General features: G+C 48.0%; 1 protein-coding gene across 1 annotated transcript in view; it reads left to right on the forward strand.

The window, feature by feature from the left end:
- Positions 1 to 4,682: 4,682 nt before the first annotated feature.
- The window catches only part of tcp11l2 (t-complex 11, testis-specific-like 2), an 82,511-nt gene continuing 66,999 nt past the window's right edge, over positions 4,683 to 20,194 (forward strand). The window contains exon 1 of the mRNA XM_038811288.1: positions 4,683 to 4,736. The gene's annotated coding sequence lies outside the window, so the exon portion shown is untranslated. The remainder of the gene's footprint in view (positions 4,737 to 20,194) is intronic.

A 20,194-nucleotide genomic window follows, 5' to 3' on the forward strand; every position in this document is an offset into this window, starting at 1 on the left:
AGACAGGATCTGGAGGCTGGGGTCGGAGTCAGGATGCAACAGCCTAGGGCGGAGTCTGGAAGCAACAGACCGAATCATGTGCTTGACCTTCTTTTTATAGGTCCTAGAGGTCCGTGCCCCTTGAGGTGGGCTCTTTCACCTGCTAGGTATCGATTGGGTCTTTCCCAATCGATATCATTCGAATTCCCCTATCCTGGAGTCGTTCCTCGATGGCGGGGGCAGTTCCTAGGGGTCATTGACCTGGGTTCTCTGGCGCCATTCTGGCTGGGTAGCTATAGAAAGTATCAATCGATACTTAGAATGTTTCTATTGTATCTGGGACTGGGCCGGTATCATCTCATTAGTATGCAGATCGCTTTCCTATTTGCACCTTTGGCTGAGTCTCTGCACCTGCCTTGAAACCGGTTTTTACGAGTGTCTCACTATTGAAAGCTTCTGCAAGCTGTTTGTCCTTACTATGGCTGTTTTTCCCTGCAGTCTTAGCAGTTCTCCATTTTGTAGACTGGTGTCCATTTTAGAGGGCTACAAACTCCATTCCAAACTTTCCTCCAGCCTGAAAAACATTCATTAACCACTACACTCTGTTTCCTGACACTCAGCCAATTCTGTATCCATGTTGCTGCTGTCCCTTTTATTCCATGAGCTATAACTTTGCTCACAAGTCTGTTCTGCGGCACTGTATCAAATGCCTTTTGGAAATCCATATACACCACATAAACAGCATTGCCCCAGTCAAACCTTTCTGTTACCTCTTCAAAAAGCTCCAGCAAATTAGTTAAACATGATTTTCCCTTAAGAAATCTATCATGGGTTTCCTTAGTTGACTTGCATTTGTCCATGTGACTATTAACATTGTCCTGAATTATTGTTTCTAGACATTTTCCCACCTTGGAAGTTAAACTGATTGGCCTGTAGTGGTTGGGCTTATCCTAAAACCTTTTTTTGAACCTGGAAGTAATGTTTGCAATTCTCTAGTCCTCTGGCACCACCCCCGAGTCAAAGAAAGACAAAATCTATGGCCAGTGCCTCTGTAATCTCCACTCTGATTTCTCGCAATATCCTTGGGTACATCTCGTCCACTCCTGGTGCCTTATCAATTTTAAGTATGTGAAACCTATCCAAAACCTCCTCTAATTCAATCTAGTATCTGAATTACCTCCTCTTTTACCATGACCTGGGTAGCATCTTCTTACTTGCTAAAGACAGGTGCAGAGTATTAATTTAATATCTCAGCTATGTCCTCTGTCTCCATGTGGAAATACCCTATTTTGTTCCTCATTATTCCTACTCCTTTTTTTCCACCCTTTTACTATTTATAGGCCTATAGAAGCTATTGCAATTCTCTTTTCTGATAACTGCCAGTCTCTTTTCATACTCCCTCTTTGCTTCTCTTATTTGCTTTTTCACCTTCCCTCTGAACCTTGTATATTTAGCCTGATTCTCAATTGTAGATTCTACCTGACACCTGCCATTCTTCTTTATCTTAATTTCTACCTCGTTTGTCAGCCAGGAGTTCTGGATTTGTTTTCCCAACCTTTCCTTTCAAGGGGATATATCTGAATTATCTCTTATTTGAAGGTAGCCCATTGGTCAGCTACTATCTTTCCTGCCAACTTTTGACACCAATTTATTCAGCCCAGGTCTGTTCTTATCCCATTAAAGTTAGTTTTTCCTCCAGCTGGAAAGCCTTTCCAATCGTGCCGCTGGAAATAGTGCAATCACATAAATGCATATTATGCAGGCGCAACATTTAAATGCCTGCTATATATGGTACATGCTGCCCCGAGAACATAAGAACTCAGAGACAGGATAATAGCCTCAATTAAGGGAGGAGAAAAAAAGAGTAGCATGACTACTGGTTAATGTTGTAATCTGACGGGGGAGACTGGATGGCGGAGGAGGTTTGTGAGCCACTGGATACTGTGTGATACTGTTTGGTCTGCTCAGGCTCAATATAGGGATCATTACTGTTTGGTCTGCTCAGGCTCAATATAGGGATCATTACTGTTTCTGGTCCCATTTACATCAGTGACGATTCTGAAACTCAGTGTGATTTCTCTGAATGTGCAGCTGGTACCAAACCAATGGGGAACAATTAAATTGAAGAGGCAGCCCAGAAACCATAGAATGAGTTAAACAGCATACATGAGTGTGCTGAACAATATTAGATAAAATTTAATACAGCAAAGCATTGCACTTGGGGAGCAAAAATGGGCAACATGCATATTCATGAATTGTCACAAAATAGCTACCAATGAAGTTGAAAGAGATTCAAGAGTTATGATAGATTCAGTAATTACCATGTCCAGCCAAAGCAGGGCAATAATTACAAAAAAAACAAATAGAATGTTAAACTAAATAACCAATGCAGTAAATTATAAGTTAGAAGAAATTGTGACCAAAGTGGTCAGACTACGCCTTGAGAACTATATCCAGTTCTGATCACCAAGAAACAGTGACATACAATTGCCAGAGGCATTGCAGAGAAGAGCCACAGGTAAATCCTTTGTGTAAAGAGTGGGAATTGTTGAAAAATGCCCAGGCCTGGGAACTGTCTTAAATGTGCCCTCAAAATACAATCAATAATCAAACGGAATGCTAAAAATAGAGAATCTAATGGTCACAAACAATGTTCCTTATCAGGGATCGAAAACAGACCATCAAGATAATAGGTTCAGAGGTAGTTCATTAAAGGTTAGGATAGGTAACTATATTCACAATTTTCTCCACACATGATGGCTTTCAGTCATGATGCGGTGGTAGCGCATCACCCTCTGAGTCAGAAGATTAAGGGTTCAAATCTCACTTCAGAGACTTGACCCCGCAGTGTAGGTTGACATTCCAGCGTGATACTGTCTGAAGTGTTATCTTTCAGATAAGACATTAAATCCCGTCTGACTTCTCATAGAAGATTCCCAAAGCACTATTTTGAAGAGTTCTACCTGGTAAATATTTATCCCTCAATCAAGAGATCATCTGGTTGAAACAGGAGAATTCATACCAGTTCTTGAATGCTGTATGCTGGGCCACACCTTTGAAAAGGGGGGTTCTGGTTTCTGGGATCTTGTTATTAAATTGGAATAGTTAAAGGGAGAAATTTATAAGGGTGATACAAGATTACTGTAGCTGTGTGGAGTATATATGTTTGTTGTTGATAAAAATGCTTACTTTGTTTGTTTATAAAAATGTTAACTGAATTCGTACAATAAACTTTGTTTGTGATTAAAAGTGCTTAGGGCCTCTGTTCAATAACACCTGAAAGGCAGGCATTTGTGCTCATCGTAACCAAAATCAATAAACAATAGTAGGTCAGGTGAACTCCATGATATATTTTGGGGTTTTCTAAACCCTGGCCCATAACACTGGTCAGCTTAGTGCAGGAGTCAATGGCAAACCACTGCAGTACTGTGGTGAATTATAAACACTAATAATCCACACTGTATTGTACAACATGTGTCGAGCCTGTACCTTGTACTAGATCATGTGTAGTTGCGCGGCTCTACCCATAGGGGGAGATGAGGAGCTTGTATTGGGCTCCACCCTTGGCTCCGCCCATGGCTCCTCCCCCTAACCAGAAGTATAAAGGTTGCTGTTGTGAGCCTGCCTGCCAGTTCATCTAGAGTTCATCTCATCTTTGTTGTAAGACGATTAAAACCACTGTTCGCTTCTAACCACGTGTCGCGTGAATTGATGGTCTCATCAAGTACTTTGCCAATTTCATCATAGACTAATGCAATGGTAGTCTCAGGTCGCTGTTGGCCCCTTATGACATGGGAGCTAAAGGAGGATATAGATTGTATGAGTATCATTGGCAAAGTATTTAAAAGTTTATTTAATTTTGCGGAGAGCAATATATTGATATAACCTTGTATCTACAGTTAAATAGAGGAAGTTTCCTGTGACCCAGATGTGTCTATATAGTTGACAGATGCATAACGTATTACAGAGAGAAAGTGAGTATGTTTTTAAGCTCTGAAACTTTTCTAGTTTAAAGTTAACCTCATGCTGCACAGGCTGACTGTGAGTTTTAGCAAGACGTGCGCAGTATATTCAGCAGTTGAAGCAACTAGTAGCTTTGTCAATAACTGGCTGGACATATCCCTGTAGTTGTCATCCAGTCACCTTCAACTGCCCCCCCCCCCCCCCCCCCCCCCCCCCTCCCCCACAGTCATGCCATTCGTCACCCACACTCCATAGTTGAGGTGCATCACCTTCCTGGACCAATTGGAAAGCAAATAGATTCTTCAATACCCGATGACATGATTCTTTACAGTGAACCCAACAGCCATTTTCCCCTATGAGTCATGTTTTTAGAACTAATAAACACACGTTTTCAAAGATAATTACAAAATAAATGTTTTTTTACTTCTGTCCCTGTGATTGTCTTTCCCTGAGTTTCTCCCAGCAATTAATCTTTAATCAGGACGTTACTGGAGGGTTGACAAATATGGTTACCTATAAGGATCCCAATGTTCACATGCTCTTGGCTTATTCCGATTGACTTTGCCTGTGTGAGACACTGTTGACGTCCTTTCCCACCCTGGTCTCTGATCCAGCACTGCCATTGTTGTGCAATCGATGATGCAAGAATGGGAACTGGTAATTTCAGGACATATAGAAGGAATCAGGCAAGGACCAAATTAGTTTATTGTTCCCCAGAGCACCATCTACTGCCAACACGGGACATAGGACACTGAGCTGAAAGTGAGGGGATCTGGAGGAAGCTTACAACTCAGGTAGGAGTATTGAAATCCACCCTGAGCATGGCTAGGACTGAGATATGGATTGAGATTATAAAGGGAAAAACCAGCACTGGAGTGCTCAGGACAGTGAGACTAGTTTAGGAGCAGATAAGTGATTGCCTCCGGAATGGGCTACAATTTCATCACATGACAGTCTACATAACTCAGGTTTTTCCACACAGAAAAGTAACCAAACACACTGTATATTTAAAAACTTTATCTTTGTATTTTGTCTTGATCTGTATTGTAATGTTCTTTAAGGAAATGCTGAAGGTTTTGGCAAAGGTTGGTATCATGACCGGTACAGGCTTGGAGGGACGGAGGGACTGTTCCTGTGCTGTATTGTTCTTTGTTCTTATTGCTATTTTTTTTTTGTCTTTATACTGGACTTTTTTTCTCCAGAACAAAATAATTATCTAGGGTGCTAGCAACAGACAACTTAAAACAAACTAACTCAAACTAACTTCTGTTGACATACAGGGGGTAAGAGGGAAATAGTGCTGATTGAACGGACGGACCCCTTCCTGTCCATAACACTAGGCTGTAACTGAGGGATCTTACTCAATTCATTATAGAGCTGTGCATTTTTTTAAAATGAAGAACCATTGTAATATTTAGAGGAGCACTGCGATGACTGCTGTAAGGATAGAAACACATTGGGCAACAGTCTAATAAGTGAGACTATAATCTTCTACCTCAGTGGTATGAAGTCAGACACAGAGCTTTACCAGCAATGCACAGAAAGCGGCAGGTTTATAATATTTGGGCAGCACGGTGGCACAAGGGTTGGCACTGCTGCCTCACAGCGCCGAGGTCCCAGGTTCGATCCCAGCCCTAGGTCACTGTCCGCGTTGAGTTTGCACATTCTTGGGAGACTTCCGGTGGCGGTGATGCGGAGCTAAGCCACACGTTCGGCAGCTCCCGCTATCAAAGGACTTTTGGGCCTGCTTTAGGGCCCCAAACGGCACTGTTTCGACAATTCCCGGTGGGGGAAGGTGTTTGGAGGAACATTCCCCGAAATTTATGGTGCGCACCGGAGTGGGGCAAAGGAAAAGGCTGCAGCAGCTCCCCAGAAAAGCGGGGGAAGGAGGACAAAATGGCGGCCGGCGGAGCACCCAAGGATTGGTGGAGGTGGGCGCAGGAGCAGAAAGCTGCTCTTCTGCGCTGTTTTGCGGAGCTGAAGGCTGAGTTGCTGGACTCCCTGAATGCGATTACCAACAAGCTGCTTGAGACCCAGACAGCCCAGGGGGCGGCCATTCAGGAGTTGCTGCGGCAGGCCGCTGATCGGGAGGAGGAGGCCGTGGTCCTCGTGGGGAAGGTGGAGATGCACGAGGCACTTCACAAAAAGTGGCAAGACCGCTTGGAGGAGCTGGACTTTCGCACGAGGCGAAAGAATTTGAGGGTCCTGGGCCTGGCGGAGGGGCTGGAGGGGTCGGATCTCCCGTCCTATGTGGTCACAATGCTGAATTTGTTGATGGGGGCGGGGTCCTTCCATTTGCCCCTGGAGCTTGAGGGAGCCCACAGAGTGCTGGCCAGGAGGCCCAAGACGAATGAACCCCCGCGGGCGGTGCTGGTGCGGTTCCATCTGTTCAGTGACCGGGAGTGTGTGCTGCGCTGGGCCAAGAAGGAGGAGCAGCAAGTGGGAGAACTCGGTAGTGCGAATATACCAGGACTGGAGTGCGGAGGTGGCTAAGCGGCGGGCCGGGTTTAACCGGACGAAGGCGGTGCTGCATGCCAAGCAGGTCAAATTTGGAATGCTGCAGCCTGCGCGTCTGTAGGTAACATATAAGGACCGGCACTACTACTTCGAGTCCCCGGAGGAGGCGTGGGCCTTTGTACAGGCGGAGAAGCTGGACTCGAACTAGGGTCTGGGGGCTGTGGGGTCCTGTGTACTACGGTTGTTGCTGTTTTTGCTGTTGCTGTTTTTGTAATTTTGACATGTGCTTTTTATGCTGGTTCTTGCTCTGTTTCCGGGTGGTTCTGTTGGGTATGGTTTTGTGTTATGTGGGGAATGTTGGGTGTTTGTTTTTTCTTCTGTACGGGGCTGGAGGATGGGGTAGAGCGGGAGTTTGGGAGCTGCGTCAGAAAGGTGGGGCGGGGCAGCGTGAAAGCGCAGGCTTTCCTCTGGTTTCCCGCGCTGCGGGGCAGGAGGGGTGGAGCTGGCAGTGGGGGCGTGGCCTCTACTGGTTTTTCCCCACGCTGAAGCGGTGCCAAGGAGGTGTGGCAGGAGGGGTGATGACCCCATGTCGGGAGGGGCCGGGTTTTGGCGTCTGGATGTGGGGTTGCTGGCTGATGAGGAGGTGTGTAGGAGGGTCCAGGGAAGTATTGAGGGGTATCTTGAGACCAACGACACGGGGGAGGTCCGGGTGGGGATGGTTTGGGAGGCTCTGAAGGCAGTGATCCGGGGGAGCTGATTTCCATCCGGGCCCATAGGGAAAGGAGGGAGAGGAGGGAGAGGGAGAGACTGGTGGTGGAGCTCCTGGATGTGGATAGGAGGTACGCGGAGGCCCCGGAGGAGGGGTTGCTGGGGGAACGGCGCAGTTTGCAGGCCAATTTTGACTTGCTGACCACCAGAAAGGCGGAGACACAGTGGAGGAGGTCGCAGGGCGCGGTATATGAGTATGGCGAGAAGGCGAGCAGGATGCTGGTGCATCAGCTCCGCAGGCGAGATGCGGCTAGGGAAATTGGTGGAGTGATGGATAAGGGTGGGAATGTGGTACGGAAGGGGGCAGAGGTGAACGGGGTCTTTAGGGACTTTTACGAAGAACTGTACCGGTCGGAGCCACCGGTGGGGGGGGGGGATGGAGAGCTTCATGAACAGGCTACGTTTCCCAAAGGTGCAGGAGGAGCTGGTGGAGAGGCTGGGGGCGCCGATTGAGTTGGAGGAGCTAGTCTGGGGGATTGGTCAAATGCAGTCAGGAAAGGCGCCGGGGCCGGATGGGTTCCCGGTGGAATTCTATAAAAAGTATGCGGACCTGGTGGGCCCCCTGTTGGTGCGAGCCTTCAATGAGGCATGGGAGGGGGGGGGGCTTTGCCCCCGACGATGTCACGGGCGCTGATTTCTTTGATCCTGAAGCGGGATAAGGACCCCCTGCAGTGTGGATCATACAGGCCAATCTCGCTCCTCAATGTGGATGCTAAGTTGCTGGCAAAGATCCTGGCCGCTAGGATAGAGGACTGTGTGCCAGGGGTGATACACGAGGATCAGACAGGATTTGTCAAGGGAAGACAGCTTAATACGAATGTGCGGAGATTGTTAAATGTTATTATGATGCCGGCGGTGGAGGGGGAGGCGGAGATAGTGGTGGCGCTAGATGCAGAGAAGGCGTTTGATAGAGTTGAGTGGGGGTACCTGTGGGAGGTGCTGGAGCGGTTTGGATTTGGGGAGGGGTTCATCAAATGGGTGAGGTTGCTTTATGAGGCCCCGATGGCGAGTGTAGTTACTAATGGAAGGAGATCAGAGTACTTCAGGCTCTACTGTGGGACCAGGCAGGGGTGCCCCCTGTCCCCCTTGCTTTTTGCACTGGCAATTGAATCTCTGGCTGTGGCGTTGAGGGAGTCGGGGAGGTGGAGGGGTCTGGTGCGGGGTGGGGAGGAACATCAGGTATCGCTGTATGCGGACGACCTGCTGCTGTATGTGGCGGACCCAGAGAGGGGAATGCCGGGTGTGATGGAGCTGTTGGTTGAGTTTGGGAGCTTCTCGGGCTATAAGCTGAATCTGGGCAAGAGCGAGGTATTTGTAGTGCACCCAGGTGATCAGGAGGAAGGCATTGGGAGGCTCCCGTTTAAGAGGGCAGTGAAGAATACCTGGGGGTGCAGGTGGCCAGGAATTGGAGGACTCTCCACAAGCTTAATTTTACCAGGCTTGTGGAGCAGATGGAAGAGGAATTTAAAAGGTGGGACATGGTGCCACTATCGCTGGCGGGTAGAGTGCAGTCCATCAAAATGACGGTGCTCCCGAGGTTCTTGTTCCTTTTTCAGTGTTTGCCCATCTTTATCCCTAGGGCCTTTTTTAGGAGAGTGACTAGCAGCATCATGAGCTTTGTTTGGGCGCATGGGACCCCGAGGGTGAAGAGGGTCTTCTTGGGGCGGGGTAGAGATGGTGGGGGGCTGGCGCTACCCAATCTCTCGGGGTATTATTGGGCGGCCAATGTGTCGATGGTGCGCAAGTGGGTGGTGGAGGGGGAGGGGGCAGCATGGAAAAGGTTGGAGATGGTGTCTTGTGGAGGCACAAGCCTGGGGGCCCTGGTAACGGCGCGTTGCCGCTCCCTCCTACGAGGTATACCACGAGTCCGGTGGTGGCGGCTACCCTCAAGATCTGGGGGCAGTGGAGGCGACATAGGGGGGAAGTGGGGGGCTCGATGGGGGCTCCGCTAAGGGGGAACCATCGGTTCGTCCCGGGGAACATTGATGGGGGGTTCCAGGGTTGGCACAGAGCGGGCATCAGACAGCTGAGGGACCTGTTCATTGATGGGAGGTTTGCGAGCCTGGGGGAGTTGGAGGAGAAATTTGAGCTCCCCTCGGGAAACATGTTCAGGTACCTGCAGGTAAAGGCATTTGCTAGGCGGCAGTTGGAGGGATTCCCTTTGCTTCCCGCGAGGGGGGTAGTGACAGGGTGCTGTCGGGGGACTGGGTCGGGGATGGGAAGATATCTGATATCTACAAGGTAATGCATGAGGTGGAGGAGGCGTCAGTAGAGGAGCTAAAGGCTAAGTGGGAGGGGGAACTGGGGAAACAGATCGAAGATGGGACATGGGCTGATGCCCTGGAGAGGGTTAACTCTTCCTCCTCATGTGCGCTGCTTAGCCTCATCCAATTCAAAGTGCTGTACCGGGCCCACATGTCCGGGTCTAGGATGAGTAGGGGGCGAAGACAGGTGTGTCAGGTGTTCGGGGAGTTCAGCGAACCATGCCCATATATTCTGGACATGCCCGGCACTGGAGGAGTTCTGGAAGGGGGTGGCGAGGACGGTGTCGAGGGTGGTAGGATCCAGGGTCAAGCCAGGCTGGGGACTCACGATTTTTGGGGTTGCGGTGGAGCCGGGAGTGCAGGAAGCGAGAGAGGCCGGTGTTTTGGCCTTTGCGTCCCTAGTAGCCCGGCGGAGGATCTTGCTACAGTGGAAGGATGCGAGACCCCCAAGCGTGGAGACCTGGATTAATGACATGGCGGGATTTATTAAGCTGGAGAAGGTCAAATTCGCCCTGAGAGGATCGGTACAAGGGTTCTTTAGGCGATGGCAACCTTTCTTCGACTTTCTGGCTCAGCGATAGGGTACTGGGTCAGCAGCAGCAGCAACCCGGGGGGGGAGGGGGGGAAGGGGGGGGGAGGAAAGGGGGGGGGGGAGGAAAGGGGGGGGAAGGGGGGAAAGGGGGGGGCGTTGATTATCTTTATTTAATTTAAATTTATTTTTAAGTTCTCTTGTTGTCTACTGGGTTTGGGGGGGTGGGGGGGGGGGTGCGATACATGCGTTGCTACGGTCTTGGGGGTGTTATACTTATTATGTTGGTTATTGTTGCTTGTTATTGTTTGTTGTTATATTTTCTGTAAAACATTTTCAATAAAAATTATTTAAACAAAAAAAGTTTGCACATTCTCTCTGTGTCTGCTTGGATATCGCCCCAACAACCCAAAGATGTGCAGGGTAGGTAGATTGGCCATGCTAAATTGCCCCTTAATTAGAAAAAATGATTTGGTACTCAAATTTAAAAAAAAACGTTTATAATATGTGTCGTATGATAACGCTCACAAAACCCACGGCTGCATATCAATCAATCACCCCATAGGACTTATAGAATACAAGCTTCCCCACTAGTGGGCAGAGGCCCATCCATCTGCAGCTCGTCAAATCACCCTTTAAAATCTGGGACGGGCACTTCCGGTAGTGCTAGAGTCCTGAATGGGACCTTTGAGTTGTAAACCATAGTGTGGCCTTTACTTTATGTTAACAAATTAAATGTTGTTTAACTTACCTTATTGGGTCTCCTTTGCTTTGATACTGGCGATGAGGGGGAAAAAGCAGCTGTGCAGCTGTGGGCAGCATGGTAGCATTGTGGATAGCACAATTGCTTCTCAGCTCCAGGGTCCCAGGTTCGATTTCTGGCTTGGGTCACTGTCTGTGCGGAGTCTGCATATTCTCCCCGTGTGTGCGTGGGTTTCCTCCCACAGTCTAAAGATGTGCAGATTAGGTGGATTGCCCATGCTAAATTGCCCATAGTGTCCAAAAGTGCCCTTAGTGTTGGGTGGGGTTACTGGGTTATGGGGATAGGGTGGAGGTGTTGACCTTGGGTAGGGTGCTCTTTCCAAGAGCTGGTGCAGACTCGATGGGCCAAAAGACCTCCTTCTGCACTGTAAATTATATATATGATTCTTTTTCTTTTTTTTTATAAATGTAGAGTACCCAATTCAATTTTTGCAATTAAGGGGCAATTGAGCGTTGTATAGGAGCTTTACCCAAGTGGTGAACCCTGTTCCAAGTCTGAACCGCTCCAGTACCTCTATGAGGTATTTCCATTCGACTCTGTCGAAGGCCTTTTCTGCGTCCAGGGAGACGATCACCTCTTGTGTTCTCTCCCCGGAGGGGGTTTGATTGGGACTTTTGAGTTGTGAGCTGCGTTATGACTTTTACTTTAAATTAACTAATCAAATCTTGTTTAACTTACCTTCTCGAGCCTCCTGAGCTTTTATATGTTGGTTTGCCACAAAAAAGCGACTTGTTCTATTTGCACAAACTGCACCAGTGCTGTAATTTCCTGTTTTGAACACTGATGTGCTTTTATTTCTACTGCAAGGTAAAAAGAGGAAAGCTGTGGGGGAGAGTTCTGGTATATATTTTAAGGCTGGATTAGATAGATTCCGGATTATTAAGGGAATCCTTATGGGGAAAGATCAGGAAAGAGGAATCTGCCATGATTCTATTGAATGGTGGAGCAGGGTCGAGGGGTCAAACGGCCTACTCATGTTCCTATTTCTTCTGGTTCTTCTGGTTCTTATAAGAGTATGCTTTATAGCCAGGTTTCTTCGTATGCTGAAATGCAAATGAAAGGATTCTGCTGAAACTGTTGGGATTGTTTTATTTCATGACTTTCACTTGTACTATGGACCCTTCCATTCTTAATCAGCTTGCAACTGTGAACCATGTTTACGGTGATGGGGGGCAGAAATATCTTGGCTTACAACTTGAAAAACTTTGTGCACAGGTTTGCCCAATAGTGATGGCATTGCCAATCATGCTTTCTTCAAATTTATTCTTCATATGATCTGGCATCGCTGGCAAGGCCAGCATTTGCTTACCATCCGTAACTGTCCGTCAGAAGTTGGTGGTAAGTTGCCTTCTTGAACTGCTACAGCCCATGTGGTGTAGGTACACCCACAAGGGAGTTCCAGAATTTTGACCCAGCGCACAGTGAAGTAACGGCGATATAGTTCAATGACGGGATGATGCGTGGTTCGGACAGGCACTTGCAAATGGTGGTGTTGCCAGACATCATCTGCTCTTGTACTTCTCGTTGATAGAGGACAGGTTTGGAAGGTGCTATTGAAGGGAGCTGAAATGGAATATTAACTAGAATGCACTGTTATGTGCACCAAACCACTGATATCCCTATGCTGAAACATAATAAGTTTCACAAAGCAGCAATTCATGGTTCAAGACACTTGGTTAAACATTCTAGTGAGTAAATTATTAAACTAACAACTGTCCTTTGAGTAGAATCAACAGCTGGTGAATGAGAGCACTGTCCTGTTTTGAAAGCACAAACTATGTTGTTTTGTGTAAAAATATAAGCTGATATCAGTTTGACTACATAGAAATTATATGAATAGTAAGTGTATTTTTGCAATTTTAAAAAGTACAGTCAATAAAATGTTGATTTTACAGGTGTGCTAGGTGCTCGGGGAGCCCAGCGAACCACGCCCATATGTTTTGGGCGTGCCCAGCGTTGGGGGAGTTTTGGAAGGGGGTAGCAAAGACGGTGTCGAGAGTGGTGGGATCCAGGGTCGAGCCAGGCTGGGGACTCGCAATTTTTGGGGTTGCTGTGGAGCCGGGAGTGCAGGAGGCGAAAGAGGCCGGTGTTCTGGCCTTTGCGTCCCTAGTAGCCCGGCGGAGGATCTTGCTCCAGTGGAAGGATGCGAGGCCCCCAAGCGTGGAGGCCTGGATCTCTGATATGGCGGGGTTCATTAAATTGGAGAGGGTGAAATTTGCCCTCAGGGGATCAGTGCAAGGGTTTTTCAGGCGATGGCAGCCTTTTCTGGACTTCCTGGCGGAACGGTAGGGAAGTAGGCCGATAGCAGCAGCAACCCGGGGGGGGGGGGGGGGGGGGGGGGGATTGGGGGGAGGGAGAACTGTGCACATGGGTTGGCGGAAGGTGCTATCTCTCTCTTTTTTTTTCTTGTGTTTTTCTCTTCTTTCTTTTTCTTTCTTTTTGTTCTTTCTTTTTGTTTGAAGTTGCTCTCGAAGCTGTTGTTAAAGATACAGAAGGATTGTAAATTGTATTTGTTACAATGTCTCCCCGTGTCTGCGTGGGTTTCCTCCGGGTGCTCCGGTTTCCTCCCACAGTCCATAGATGTGCAGGTTAGGTGGATTGGCCATGATAAATTGCCCTCAGTGACCAAAAAGGTTGGGAGGGGTTATTGGGTTATGGGGATAGGGTGGAAGTGAGGGCTTAAGCGGGTCGGTGCAGACTTGATGGGCTGAATGGCCTCCTTCTGCACTGTATGTTCTGCCTCCCCCCACACCCTCATGTGAAAATGTTGCAGTCATAGAGTGAACAAAGTAATTCCAGAACTAAACCACAAAGCACACTGCTACCCAGCCCCACACATGGTGAAAATACCTTGTGTCCTTTCTAACCATTTTTGAAAAATTATTTTTCATCCTTCCACCTAATTCCACAGTCTGTTTCAGTATTCTCCTGGCTGACACCTTTCCATAAGCTTTCTGCAAATCCAAGTATTCCACATTTATTACATTTTCACCTACCCACCTTGTCACCTTTTCAGAATTCTATCAGGTTTGTCAAACATAATCTTTTTTTTATAAATTTAAAGTACCCAATTGAATTTTTCCAATTAAGGGGCAATTTAGCGTGGTTAATCCACCTACCCTGCACAGCTTTGAATTGTGGAGGTGAGACCCACGCAGACATGGGGAGAATGTGCAAAATCCACAGGGACAGTGACCCAGAGCCGGGATCGAACCTGGGACCGTGGCGCCCTGAGGCAGCAATGCTAACCAATGCGCCACCGTGCTGCCCCCAAATATAATCTTCTTTTCAGAAATCCATATTGGCTGCGTCAAATTATTTTTTCCTTGTAAATATAAATAGAAACATATTTAATTAAAGATTTTACTGAGAATTACCCAGGTTGGCTCTCTGACCAAACTGAGCAGGCCCATTGTTACAGCTCACAGCAGACCATGAAGCAGCCTCTCATAATAAAAGCTAAATACCGCGAATACTGGAAAGCTGAAATAAAAACAGAAAATGCTGGATAAACTCAGTAAGTCTTGCAGCATCTGTGGAGAGATAAACTGTAAGAGCTCATTCAGGAACCCCGAGAAGGTCATTAAACAGTGGGTGAGATTCTCTGGCCCCCCAGCCATGGGTTTCTTGGCTATGCGCCGTTCGCTGGAGACGGAATTCTTCCTGCTGCTTTAAAAAAATTTGTTCATGGGACGTGGGCGTCGCAGGCTGTACCAGCATTTATTGCCCATCCCTAATTGTCCTTGAGGGGCAGTTAAGAGCCAACCACATTGCTGTGGGTCTGGGGTCACATATAGACCAGACCAGGTAAGGATGGCAGATTTCCTTCCCAAAAGGACATTAGTGAACCAGATGGGTTTTTGTGAATGGGATTTCCCATTGTAATCATCCCACGCTGCCGGGAAACCTGCGGGCGGGGGTGTACTGCCGGCAGGAAAAATTAATCGCAACGACCGAAGAATCCTGGCCAGTATTTAATAAACCAACACAGTGTTAAGGGTGCAATGCAGCTTACAATCCAAAAGGTCCCAACCTGGACTACCGGTCATGCAGGTCCAGTCATGGCCAGCTCATATAAGACGGATTTACGAACCCCAGCTGGGCAAGCCTCATGACAGTTGTTACAGAAACAAAATTGACATTCTGGGTCTAAGTGACCCTTCTTATATTATATTATATAAGGAAGCCTCTCACCCTGATTCCGTTCTCCCCCTTTGACCATTGATAATGCTTCCCATTTCTGATGTTGCCTACCTTTTATGTGATCCCACGGACCCCTCGATATCGCTTTCTGGGAAGTGATGTACATGCTCTTCTGTCAACATCCCTTTCGCCCATAGCAAAACAGTCCAAGAATGTGACAGAGAAACTACTAATAGCCAGATATATTCTTAGCTGTAAACAAGTTGATGTTTCTACAAAGACCTTAAACAAAGCTGCCACCAGCACATTTAGAAGAACCTTATAGGTTGCTATCAGTTTAGCACGATCAGAGGGATTGTGACACTCCTCCAGCTAACAGGAATGAAAAACTAAAACAAATACAAAACCTCTATTGAGAGAAGTCTGTGTAAGCTTCTATTCTTAGTAATACAGTCCATGTATTGTCTGGCTTTTGTATCCCAGTGTCATGTAGGGTGGAGTGCAGTGGCCAGCTCTCCCAAATATAAACACTGAATTAATGTGAAATAAAGTTCGCTCAAAGTTGGTGTCTACGATGCAGCGACAACAACCAGGACATTTCCTTCCCAAATAGATGGTACAAATTGTACAGTTCCACAAATAAGCATGTGTTTTTGTTACAATTCAACGTGTATTTCTTCACCAAGTGTAAACTTTAACTAAAAACAGAAGAATGCTGGAAATACTCAGCAAGTCAGGCAGCATGTGTGGAGATAAAAGGATTTAATGTTGCAGGTCAATGGCTTTTCATCAGAACTGAAGCAAGGTCGAAATGCAAGAGCTTTTAATAAGTCTGTGGGGCAGGGCAAGGGGCAAAAGGTTCCACAATGCAAATACCAACAAGAGTGGTCATGGGTATACTAAAGAGACAACGGTTACTTCCAGATGAGGTGTGAATGGCTATACAGCAGCCATCTAAATTCAACATGAGGGAATAAAACAATAAACCTGCCAAACCCAAAGGGGGAAGAAGCCGCAGGGTAACGAGCCGCTGAGGGCGATGGTGGTGCAGTTGCACCGTTTCCTTGATAAAGAACGGATCTTGAGGTGGGCCAGGCAGACAAAGCGATGTACCTGGGAGGGCGGCAAACTTCGAGTATACCAGGACCTGGGTGTGGAGCTGGCCAAAAAGAGAGCAGGCTTTAACAGAGTGAAGGCTGCCCTTTTTAAGAAGAGGGTGAAGTCTGGGATGCTGTACTCAGCCCGCCTCTGGGTGACGTACAATAGTCAGAAATATTATTTTGGGACACTGGAGGTAGCGATGGAGTGAGAGACAATGACCTGGCAGGAGAGGGAGGACATGACCTTTGGAGGAGGTGTTTGGGGTTCAGACGGGTGGGTGTTTCTCTGCTTCTTTTTTCTCCTTTCCTTTTCCCTTTTTGTTTTTTCCCCTGGCGGGGGAGAGGTTGTTGGTTTTTTCTTGGGGGTGGTGGAGGGGGGACTGCATTGAAGGGCTTTTGGTTGATTGGCTGCACTTGGAGCCAGGCTCCAGGATCTTCCCCAGCACCCGCCTCATAAACTCTACATCGTCCCCCAACCAGGCTGATCACATGGAATGTGAGAGGATTGAATGAGCTGGTCAAGAGGTCCCGCGTGTTCGTGCATTTAAGACCTTAAAGGCGGATGTGGCATTCATGTAGGAAACGGACATGAAGGTCGGGGATCAAACTAGGCTAAGGAAGGGGTGGGTAGGTCAGGTCTTTTATTCAAGATTAGATTTGAAGACGAGGGGAGTGGCAGTCTTGATAAATGAGCAGGTAGCGTTTGAAGTGGGGAACATAGTAGCAGACTCTGGGGGAAGGTTTGTTATGGTGAGTGGGAAATTGGAGAGGATGCTGGTGGTGTTGGGGAATGTTTATGCCACAAACTGGGACAGTTTAGAGTTTATGAGGCGGGTGCTGGGGAAGATGTCAGACCTGGACTCACACTGGCTGATAATGGTGGTGGGGGGGAATTTAATATGGTTATTGAGCCGAAATGGGACCGATCGAGTCCGAGGTCGGGGAGGGTATCAGCGGTGGTGAGGGAATTGAAAGGGTTTAATGAGCGGATGGGAGGAGTGACCCATGGAGGTTTGGTAGGCCGAGGGCGAAGGGATTTTTGTTTCTCTCCCATGTACATCTGGCGTACTCCCGGATCGACTATTTTGTAATGGACAGGACAGTGTTTGCGGGGGTGGTCGGTTCGGAGTACCTGGCAATTGTGGTTTCGGACCAAGTGCCACATTGGGTGGACTTGCAGGTTAATCCGGGGGGGGGGGGGGGGGGGGGGGGGGGGTGCAGTGCCCGCAGTGGAGGCTTGATGTGGGAATGTTGGCAGATGAGGAAGTTTGTGAGTGGGAGGGCTACTTTTGAGGGATATGTGGAGCTGAATGACACGGGTGAGGGGGGAGTTTATTTCAATATGGGCACATAGAGACAAGGCAGAGCAGCCGGAGGCAGGGTTGTTGAGGGAGCGGTAATCCTGGTTGGATTGATATCTACGGGTAAGGCGGTAGGGCAGTTGAGGGGGGCTTTGGGGGGCGGTCTATGAGTATGGGGAAAAGGCGAGTAGGATAGTGGCACATCAATTGAGGAAGCAGGAGGCGGTGAGGGAGATCGGAAAGGTGAAGGATAGGAGGGGGAATATGGTCTTCGACCGCGTGGGGGTGAATGGGGTGTTCGGGGACTTTTATAAGAGACTATATGAGTCGGAACCCCCAGCAGGGGTGGAGGGAAAGAGATGTTTTTTGGATGGGTTGGAGCTCCCTCGGGTGGAGGTGGATCAGGTGGAGGGATTGGGAGCCCCCATTGGGCTGATGAACATGTTGGAGGGTATGGGGCTGATGCAGGTGGGGTAGGCCCTGGGCCCCGATGGGTTCCCGGTGGAATTTTATAAAATGTTTTCAGTGGACTTGCGGTCCCTGCTGGGAAGGGCACAAAATAAGGCGGGGGACCAGGGGATGCTCCCCTCTACGTTATGGCAGGCCTCGACCTCCTTAATTTTAAAGAGGGATAAGGATCCAGAGCAGTGTGGGTCTTACCGTCCAATTTCATTATTAAATGTGTATGCTAAGTTGCTGACCAAGATCCTGGCCTCACGTATTAAGGACTGTGTGTCAGGGTGACAGGGGAGATTCAGATGGGGTTTGTTGAGGGGAGATATCTGTCGGCTAATGTCAGGCAGTTGTTAAATGTTATATTGATACCCCCATAGGGACAAAATGTGGAAATGGTGGTCACCATGGGTGCAGGGAAAGCCTTTGGCCGGGTGGAGTGGGATTATTTGTGGGAGGTGTTGGGGTGTTTTGGGCAGGGGTTTGTGGATTGGGACCGGCTGTTGTACCGGGCGCGACAGCAAGTGTGCGAATGAAGCAGGTGAGTTCGAAGTATTTCAGGTTGCACCGTGGGACGAGGCAGGGATGCCCACTGTCCAAATTGCTTGTTTCCTTGGCGATAGAACCATGGGCAATGGTGCTTAGAGCATCAAGGGATTGGCAGTGTAGTGCGGGGGTGGGGGGGAGGGGAATGGAGCATAGGGTCTCGTTGTATGCGGACGATCTATTGCTCTATATTTCAAACCCATTGGAAGTTATTGGGGGAATTATGGGCATATTGGAGGAATTTGACCAGTTCTCAGGGTACAAATTGAATATGGGGAACAGTGAGGTTTTCCCAGTCCAAGCGAGGGGTAGGAGGGGAGATTGGAGGAGTTGCCTTTTAGAGTAGTGGAGGTGAGCTTTTGCTATTTGGGCATTCAGGTGGCGCGGGGGCGGGAGCAGTTGCATAAACTGAATCTGACTCAGTTGGTGGAGCAGATGAAGGGGTATTTTAGGAGGTGTGATGTGCTTCCGCTGTCACCGGCGGGACGGGTGCAATCGGTTCTCCGAGGTTCTTATTTGTGTTCCTGAATCTCTCGATCTTTATCCCAAATGTTTTTTTTAGGAGGATGAATGCACTGATATCGGGGTTGGTTTGGGCGGGTAAAGATCTCCAGACAAACTCCTCCACAGACCCTCTCAAGGCGAACTTTATCTTCTCCAGCCTGAGGAACTCTGCCAGGTTGCTCACCCAAACCCCCTGTCTCGGCGGCCTCGAATCCCGCCATTCCAATAAGATCCGTCAGTGGGCTAGCAGGGAGGCAAAGGCCAGGACACCGGCCTCTCTTGTCCCCTGGACTCCTGGGTCTTCTGACACTCCAAAGGTCACATCCAGATCAATGACAGAGTCTGGGTGTTGCTACACTGAAATTGAAAAAGAATGTCGACGATTAGTCAACGGTTTAGAGAAATTCCACAGTTACGTGCATGGTCTATCTACTTTAATTGTAGAGACAGATCGCAGACCGTTGGTAGCCATAGTCAAGAAAAACCTTAATGAAATGCCACCTTGCATCTAAAGGACGATGATGAAACTTCAAAGGTATGACCCTCTCAGTTGCAATTTCAAAAGAAGAAGCAGAAGAGTTACTATGACTAGTCAACCAGGGCTCTGAAACCTTTAAATGTGAATGGTGGAGGATTCTGATGGTTGGTCAAAACTTGCAACACTATTACAGAATATAGGTCCGAGATCTTACACTGTAATCACGGAACAAGGATGGATACTAAGAAGAAGCAGACGGGCATGCCTGAAAGTTAAGCAACCTGTTACTCAACTACAAGCAGTGTCTTTGAAAACTTATATTCTTCAAAACCAACACAACCAGAATCAAATATCATTGTATAGTCTGAAGTTCTGAACAGTGATGTGGTCATATCAGTTGCACCTACAGAAATGCAAGACAGTTAAGCAGATTAATCAGATCTACTGCAGTTAAGATCAACAGGGGCAGCAGGGTAGCATGGTGGTTAGCATAAATGCTTCACAGCTCCAGGGTCCCAGGTTCGATTCCCGGCTGGGTCACTGTCTGTGTGGAGTCTGCACGTCCTCCCCCTGTGTGCGTGGGTTTCCTCCGGGTGCTCCGGTTTCCTCCCACAGTCCAAAGATGTGCGGGTTAGGTGGATTGGCCATGCTAAATTGCCCATAGTGTCCTAATAAGGGTAAGGTTAAGGGGGGGTTGTTGGGTTGCGGGTATAGGGTGGATACGTGGGTTTGAGTAGGGTGATCATGGCTCGGCACAACATTGAGGGCCGAAGGGCCTGTTCTGTGCTGTACTGTTCTATGTTCTATGTTCTATAAGGCAGAGAAAGAAACCTGAAAGAGTAGATCTGTAATTGGACAATAGAGCTGTACATGATATAAATTATTGTGCTATGCATATCATATATAATATTTATTGAAATGATGTATATATGTTTTGTTCAAAATC

The sequence above is a fragment of the Scyliorhinus canicula genome, chromosome 11 (genome assembly GCF_902713615.1).
Source record: "Scyliorhinus canicula chromosome 11, sScyCan1.1, whole genome shotgun sequence".
Classification (NCBI taxonomy): Eukaryota; Metazoa; Chordata; class Chondrichthyes; order Carcharhiniformes; family Scyliorhinidae; genus Scyliorhinus; species Scyliorhinus canicula.